General features: G+C 31.6%; 1 long non-coding RNA gene across 1 annotated transcript; it reads left to right on the top strand.

The window, feature by feature from the left end:
- Window positions 1-6322: 6322 nt before the first annotated feature.
- Window positions 6323-6910, top strand: LOC123269883. The gene is made up of 2 exons (XR_006510489.1): window positions 6323-6589; window positions 6690-6910. It is a non-coding gene; the product is annotated as an uncharacterized LOC123269883 (long non-coding RNA).
- Window positions 6911-9305: the final 2395 nt, after the last annotated feature.

Genomic DNA, 9305 nt, shown 5'->3' on the forward strand with positions numbered 1-9305 from the left:
AGTAAGTAATCAAAGCTAATCTATTATATCACATACTAATTTTAATTGGACATTGATTTCCAACAATAACTTTCTGCTTTAGCAACAATCATTTTTTTTTAATTATTTTTAGAAAAATCAGCAGATCTGAATGTAAAATGTGTAGGTGGGAATAAACTCATTAGCGAGCAAGGCCAAACATGTGATCTTTTGTTTGCTGCAATACGCAAGAGGATGCCATAAATTATAAAGTTTAATAGTCATAAAATTCGAAGACAATTTATATTGTGGTAATAATGAAAAATCTTCAAAGCTTAGTGCGTTATTTGAAATATCTAGGCTGCCAATTTTTACAATTTGTCATAAGTTACTCTCATCGCTAGAAAATAAGGTACAAATTGAAATAAAACTGGCCTTGTGCCTTATAATGTTTCAAATTTTGAAGAAATATGACAGCGTTATATATAAACAAACTTTTAAGAATGTTCTAAAAATGCCACTACAAGGAAAATAAGAAATGTTTGTTCGTTATGTTCTTTTTACTAGTTGTATCACAATGATGCTTTGATGGTAAAATATGAAGTGGTATTTTTGAAATTAATTTAGGTTGGACACGTACTGCGAAATATGGCAGATTCTTCAACAGGGCGTCTTTTCGTCATCTTAATATAGAAGTTTCAAGTAAATATTGATTCGACAATAGTATCAACCTTCTGACAATAGTAAATGTTTTATGACTACACTATACCACAGAGGAGCTACCTAAAGCCCTACGTTACATCATATTTAATCTGTAGGCTATAAATCTTACTGATTCAATAAATCGATTTTAATTGAATTCATAAGACGTTAATCAATTCACCCTACCTCGATACTAATAATATTAAGTGAGCATATGCCATAAATATTTTTATTGTATTATTTATTTCTCTAAGCTCAAATTTATTGATCATAAACCAGACAGAGAGTGGGTAGCAACAATTATCGAATAAATATAAGAATATTTTTAACAATATTTTCCTCAGTCGTAAAAATTTTTTAGCATACGAATTACTTGTCAATTGAATTTATATGTTTAAGACCAATAAAGGTAATAAAATTCCCATTTTTTGATGATAATTAGATTGATATGACCTTTATTAAAAAGTATAAAATGTATCTTATAATAATCCTTTTACATTTTTATTCACGTTCTTCGAGTAACAAAACGTCGATATCAAGTTTTGTATATTATATACAGAAACAATATGGCGGGATTTTTCAATATCAAAAATAACGTTACCTCTACCGGAGCATACTTAGACATTAGCAATAGCAATATATCCTACGCGAAGATCAATTGCGCCTACACCACATCACTGACATCCGGATCTCCGGCAGCTTCATCCCTAATCCGAGCTCAATCATTGACGTCAGTCGCGCCGCCTCAGAAGCAACATCTAATTCAGGAACGAAAAAGCTCGTTTAAGCTACATGTTTTTTTTTTTGAGCTTAATACAATGAAAAATGACTCTAGTGTACCACAAAAGAGTGTAAGTGACCAGTCTATTTGGATAAAAAAATAAATATTGTAGTTGTTTGTTCATTTGTGTTGAGATTTTTTTCTAATTAAGGACTAGTTAGTACTTTTTAAATGCTTATTGAAAAAAATGTACTTATTAAATATATTAGTATTATGCTTCTAATTATATACGACATACTAGTTCTGTATAACAAAAATAGAACCTAATAATAGAGCATGTAGTATAATAATAACACTGTCGAAAGAAATTCTGGGGCAACATCACCCGCAGTAATTATTTATATCGAAATGAATCAGTAGGCATTTTAAGGTATGACGTCTACTTGAAGTTAGGACCTAATTCAACAGTGGTAGCGATTTATGATAGTTGATTGTTAAAACCACTTTTAGTTTCTGCCTTAGCAGTGATAGTTATTTAAATAGTTCTAAATGTTAGGTAACTTATGGAGTTCACTAGCATCTACTTGAATTTTAGCAACGTCCTATAGGGCTTACTAAATATCACAATATTAGAGAATAAATTGATCATGAACTTAAGGAAAAGGGACGGTGCTCAGTGAAAATTTTGGTAACTAAAAGAATAATTCAGACAGCCCGCACGTAAGCACTACAATAGATTAGCAATGGTTTAGTAGAAATCACATTGCTCTGAGTTTTGTTTAGGTGCTTCTCGACTCGGTAAACTAGTCATGAGTCTACAGGAGGAAATAGCTACACGAGTAGCGTTGGAGGGGGCCTGGTACTGCGAAGTAATGCTAACGCGGTCCCGCAGTATCAGGTACAAGAGAGGGGAGGGTTTTAGTGAATAAAAATCTCACATTACCGGCAACCAACATCATCAACATCTAGCCGGTGTCTTTTGAAGATTTTCCTCCTCTCGCCCAAAAAAAAAATTTCCGAACGAAAATGTAGCCAACGTAGTAAATACAATAGAATTCACATACAAATTTTGCTTTTAGCAAATTACAAGCATCTAAAAACTTATGAATAATACAAATTAAAGTGCGAATGAGATAAAAAAATTATATTTGCTAAAACACTTACGCAAAAATACTTGGATATTATATATAGAGAAACAGAGAAAAACAGAGTTGAAAATAATAAAATAATTAACCGGTAGCTAACAAATTACCAGAAAAAAATTTAAATTTAATTTTACATAAAAACGACATGCAGCTGACATTGTTTTACAAACACAAATAAGAAAGAAGACGTCGGTAAGATATATTTTGGTAGGTAATTAACCGACAGAGTAAATTCAAGTTTGAGTAGAATTCGAACGCAACCTTTTAATACTGTGAACTAAAATGAAACTTATCTTAATATTAATTGTAAGAAATTTTTAAACAAAATAAATTTTTTTATTTAGAAAAATAATATAGCTATCAATAAATAAATCACAATAAAATATTATCTAATGAGTGATAAATATTATAAGATTTCAAGAATCTTTTTTATTTTTATTTTTAGAAAATTATACAAACCACAAACTAAAATTAATGAACATAGTAATAAGTATAGAAAAATTGTAATTAAAAATAATTTTTTTTTTTATTTAAATGTGCAAGCTGGAGCTTTTTATCAAAAATTTAAAAATTTCTTTTTATCCAAAATTTAATTACAATTTTTCTACATTTATTATTATGTTCATTAATTTTAGTTAAAAGTTTGTATGATTTTATAAAAATAAAAAAGATTCTTGAAACGTTATAAAATTTATTACTAATTACATAGCATTTTATTGTTATTTATTTATTGATAGCTATATTGTTTTCTAAATAAAAAAATTTATTTTGTTTAAAAATTTCTTAGGATCATTATTAGGTCCATGCTATGTAAGAATAAAAAAAACTATTACAAATTAAATGTTAAAAAAATATATCAAAATAGAAATAAAAGAACATTTAGTGATATTAGAATCAGGTCCTTCAGGATGCTTCATCAACAGCCAACCACCAAGGCAGCTGGTGGTTCAAACAAATAATTATATAATACATTGAATTCATAGGTCACATGGGTTAATATCCATTTAAAAATGTCTGGAAAGCGACGCTAAGCAAAACCTAACATTTAAATATTAATATTTCAAATAAAATTATAAAATTTTTTAAGGGAATTTGTTTTTCTTTATTATAATCACATAAATCTTTAAACAAACTTGAGAAATAATAACTAATCCATAAAATATTCAAAAAATCTTTTCAAATGATGCTATAACATTGTCGCAAGTTGGGCAACGCAAATTAGCTTGCATGCAAGCAAGAAAGTAATAAAGATTTTTTTTTTTTCAATAATTAATATTTAATATTTTTAACTGACAGTAATTTTTTTCAATTTTTTAATTAATTAGAATTTAATAAAACTTAATACGATAGTTATTCTTATTACAAATAATTAAATATATTTAAAAATAATTTAGAGTATCAATATTTAGACCCCTGTCAATAATTGGGGCTTTTACTTTACTTAATTTATAATAAGTAATGATCAACTGAAAAAAATTACCATTTCAAACAGTAAAATTTTAATGATTACTTTATAATATTTATCATTTAAATGCTAGAATTTATTATTTACGTGGCGAAAATACTATTTCGAACAGTAATATTCGCTATGTGAATGTCGAAAATGTTAAAGTATAATGATTAAAAATTTAGACTTTGATATTTATCATTTCGTATTTAAAAAATGATCGCATGATTTGTTGGACTCCTTCTTCTCCTCATTTGTGAAGCTAATGCTCGTCGCCCGAGTCAAAGTTAAAAAACTAATTTCGGCCTCCAAATTCTACTCGAGGGTAAGGAGGCTGAAATCAGTTTTTTAGATCTATACATTTGGTTAATGAAACTCCTGACATAAAAATTTCTCCAACGTTCGTATAGCGTTGCGGTTAGGTTGTAGTCTCGCGTGCGTTAGGTGTACTGTTCGAATCTCGGTTAGAGCGATAGACGTTTTTATAAAATTATTTATAAAACAAGCGTTAAACTTAATTAAGATAAATGAATGTAAAGGTGATGTGAAACCTTACCTCCCCCCTCAACCTCCTTTAAAAAAATTCGAAAAAAATAAAGTAAAAATCAAAATAAAAAAGAAAAATTATAAAAAACAAAACAAAATAAAATAAAGAAAAAATTTTTATCAAATGTTTTGTTATTGTTAATTTTTTTGTTAATTCACATAGCGAATTTTATAAATTATGTGAGAATTATAAATTACAATCAATAAATAAAAAAATTATTTTTTAATTTTAAATTTTTCCCGCTCCCAGCAGCCATTTTGATTTAAATTCCTTCCCCTTTCCCTTCTTTCCCCTCACCTATTTCATATAAACCAATGAGGTCTTCTTCTCAATCGAATTGTAGACTTTGGAGGGTCATTTTAGGGTTCTGTAATACTAATTTCAACCTAAACTTGGTAAAAGTAAACAAAAATACCAAGTTTAGCCTGAAATTAAGGTTTCGCTGTACAGTTTGGGTTAATCTAAAAAACTAATTTCAGCCTCCTTACCCTCGAGTAGAATTTGGAGGCTGAAATTAGTTTTTTAATTTTGACTCGGGATCTTTATGAAAATTTCTCATAAAACAAATACATATCTTATTTTGAATCTTGGGATACAACACGAACGAACGTAATCATGTAGCGCCCTTTAAACAAGATTTGAATGTGTATTTACTCGAAAATATGCCAACACAAACGCGCGTTATTTTGTTGCAATCTTTTCACAAGATTTGAATGTGTGTTTATTCGAAAATATACCAAAACACACACGCGAGTTATCTTGTTGCGCTCTTTTAACATGATTTGAATGTGTTTATTCGAAAGTATGCCAACACAAACGCGCGTTATCTTGTGGCGCTTTTTTAACAAGATTTGAATGTGTATTTATTCGAAAATATGCCAAAACACGAACGAACGTAATCATGTAGCACCCTTTTAACAATGTTTAAATGTGTATTTACTCAAAAATATGCCAACACACATGCACGTAATCATGTAGCGCTCTTTTATCAATGTTAGAATGTGTATTTATTCAAAAATATGCCAACACATACGCACGTAATCATGTAGCGCCCTTTAAACAAGATTTAAATCTGTATTAAGAATCACGTTTCAAATTTGAAATTTACAATGTAATAATGCCGTAGAAAGGGAAGGATGAGTCATAATGCATCAAACGAATAAGTGGGAAATGATAAGCTCATGATGCAGTTTATATTCTTAGAAGAAATAATAAATGGGGATTTTTTTTATGTATCGTAATAATTTATTCCGTTTCAAATGGGGGGCTTCGCCCCCCAACCCCCATCGGGGCTCCACCCTGGACCCCTCTGAGGCTTCGCCACGAACCTCGATTACTTTTTTTAAAAGAGGGTCTTGTTTATGTATCGTAATAATTTATTCCGTTTCAAATGGAGGGCTTCGCCCCCCAACCCCCACCGGGGCTCCGCCCCGGACCCCTCTGAGGTTTCGCCACGAACCTCGATTACTTTTTGTGAATGGGAAGCTTCGCCCCCCAACCCCCACCGGGGCTTCGCCCCGGACCCCGCTGTTAATTTATGCATAAGAAATTTTTATCAGATTAATTATTGTAGGATTAATTTTGGCTTCGCCCCCCCCCCCTCCCCAACCCCCACCGAGGTTTCACCTTGGACCCCGCTGTTAATTTTTGCATGAGAAATTTTTGTCAGATCAATTATTGTAGGATTAATTTTAGCAAAAATTAATTATGATGTTGATAAATTTTTAACTGATAATTTCTTACTGAGAAATTATGACCTAAGAAATTTTGTCTTGATAAATAAGAGACCGTTACTCTCTCCTTTGCAAGAGCAAATATTCTTTGAGCGCATTTCAATTAGCATCTCCATATAAATATCCCCAGGATACTTGAGATGATCATTCTCAATTGCCCATCGTAGACTACCCTGATTGTGTGGAGTAAAAACGTTCGCTTGTCATAACTAGGTGCCATTTTTCATCGGTGTCGAGGCTAGAACGTTAGTACTGGAGCAAAGTCGTTTGTCGTTATTATTATTGCAGTCGACGTACTGTTACAAGTGATTCACCGAGCTTCGAAGTGTTAATTAGGTAAGTTGAAGTGACATCCGCTAAAATAACTGCATTTTATTGTAAGTGTGTGGCCCGACTGACTAGTTTCAAAAGTGTCAATATTAATGAAGGATTTTAGTTGCAGATACGAGGCTTGAGAAAACAATCTTGATGGCTGACCGCAAGCAATCGACGTACAAAAAGACGTCTGAGCAAAATATGTCCAACTTGGTCAAAGCTTTTCGAAAGTTAAGTCCTACAAAACGTCAATTCTTCGAGCTGTCTAAATCGGATTCAACATCGTCAGTGTCATCTGGAAGTAGCTTAGTTTCCAACTCTTCCGCATCGATTACCCCGCTGAACAAATCATCATCGAGTTCTTCGAAATATCAAAGCGCAAGTTCACAACCTGGAACGTCTGAGATAAAAAATAAGGATACAAAAAAAGAGAAGGAGCTTCTACAAAAGTTGAAAAAAAACGTCAAGGATACTTCTAAAACCTTGAATGAGTACATTGCTATACATAACCGTAAGAAGTAAGCAATGTACGTCCCTAATTGATGTCACTTTTGACTCATTAAATGCTAACCTGTAGATGTTTAATATATCAACTAATTACAATATTTTATTGTTTTCTTTATATATGAACCCATTCAAGCTTAGAGACAACTGTTTTTTATAAACTCTGACAGGTCTATATGTTTTTGACTGAGTCAAAAATATTTGTAGAAATAAACTACTCAAAAACAAACATTTCAGAACCATGAATCATTCAGAAACCTAAAGATTTAACATCTTTGGTCTAAAAGGTGGGTATTTAGTGTTAGTTCTGTAGTTCTTAATATATCAATAAGGTGGGCGATGATGGTGAAGGTTAAGGGCTAGCCGAAGTATCTAGAACAACAATTTTGTAAAAAAACCGATAAATTGCGATTTTTTTAGATGAGATTAAAACACTATCAACCTTTCTCATATATTATGAGCCCTAGTTTGCTTAAATTGAAACTTATTAAGTCAAGCTCTCTTGTACCATTAACCTAAGTGACCAAGTCGTAAATAACACATTGAATGAAGTCATACTCTCATTACTCATGCTGACGTTTATTTGAAAGCTACGGTTCAATTCAATTAATTACTCCATTTATCTCAGTTATTTGTCAACCGAGATGATTAACGATTTTTTAACAAGGCACCTCAACCACAATCGGTTGGTCACATGATCCATATAGTTGGTAGCACATATTTAATTGGTGACGTTCAATAGAGGACATAGCTTATTTATTGGTCAATCTATCAAATAGAATATAAAAACGATCTCTAATTTGTCACTCATACTTGTTCCAATTGTCGTCGATTGATAATTTATCATCAAGAAACGAGCCATAGATAATTTATGTGCTGGCACCTGAACATGTATTCATATTTATATAACCTCACTGCGTATTTTTGTATAGCATGTGGTAAATAGTGTTATTTTAATCGAGCTTTATTTTTGTTTGGTAATTAATTTATTTTTAGGTAGATATAAAGTAAATTCATGGAATTACTTTGTTACCTACTTGTCTCAGTTGAGTGTTAAGGGCAAGACAAGTCTAATAGCGTAAGTCTGTTTTATGATACATCTACCTAGAATATATTACTAAAAGGTTAAAAAAATGCAACGAAAGTGAGATGCATAGTTTATTATTGTTATAAATTCTATTTACAACAAATCTAAAGTCTAATTTAAAACTATACTGCAAAACTACGATTTGCATTCTTTCTACTAGCTCTAATCGTAGACCACTTAAGACTACAATGCGGTAAAGATTTGAGTAATTACATCGTGTCAACCCAAGCTCTGAAACAAACAGAAAGAAAGTTATTATTTTATTAAATGGAACAGCAAGTTCAGTTAGACTCCGTACTGAGTCTCTAATAAGAGATGCAACCGATATTAAGTCATGTTTTCCTCCTTGCGGTGGGTTACTTTAGTAAATATGTAACAGTATATTCAGATAGTATGTCATTACAGGGTAATCCGCTGGTAAAACAAAAAATTTCACTTAAATTTTGATTCAGGTAAGTGGAGCAACATCGGAAAATAAGATCCGGAGTTCGGTCTTGCAGATATATCATCAGTTTTCTTAAACCAAAGCTTCAGGTCGTAGTATTCCAGTTTGGTAGATACCGAAGAAATTTGGGTGTTGGCTCCGTGGATACAAGTGGTCTTTTTTTAATGGTCTAAGCAGCTGTCGAGCATCATTTTTTAAAGGCTCACTGTTTTATGGATGGCCCATTCTTTCGGCGCGACGCAGATGTAGTGATATTTGCCGTCGATAAATATTGTAGTTAATTTTATTGCAATACGCTATCAGTGGTAAGACAATAGGATGTGATTCAACTACAAGCTGCATCGCGGGGTTTCATAACACTATATCAATTGATTGTCAATCAGAGCATCTATCTACTTCAACTTTTCTATAATTCAGGGGCGTCAATGCCGAAAAAAACTCAACCAGAAGCAATAAAAGTATCGGTAATAATAACTAGTACTTACCCATTTTCGCGGTTAATTAGCACTTGCTGTTATGGGATTATTATCACTGTAAAATCCCTCCGTGGTAACGGAATTATTTCTTGGACGATAAAGGGCCAACCCTAGCTTGAGCTCAGGGTCTATAACTATAAAACGTATTGTGAATTTTCAGACGATTCTAATTGGTAATTTATTAGCCGTTACTTTTTAGCAAATGAGGTATGAGTTTCAAAATAT

Source organism: Cotesia glomerata, linkage group LG7 (assembly GCF_020080835.1).
Source record: "Cotesia glomerata isolate CgM1 linkage group LG7, MPM_Cglom_v2.3, whole genome shotgun sequence".
Taxonomy (NCBI): Eukaryota; Metazoa; Arthropoda; class Insecta; order Hymenoptera; family Braconidae; genus Cotesia; species Cotesia glomerata.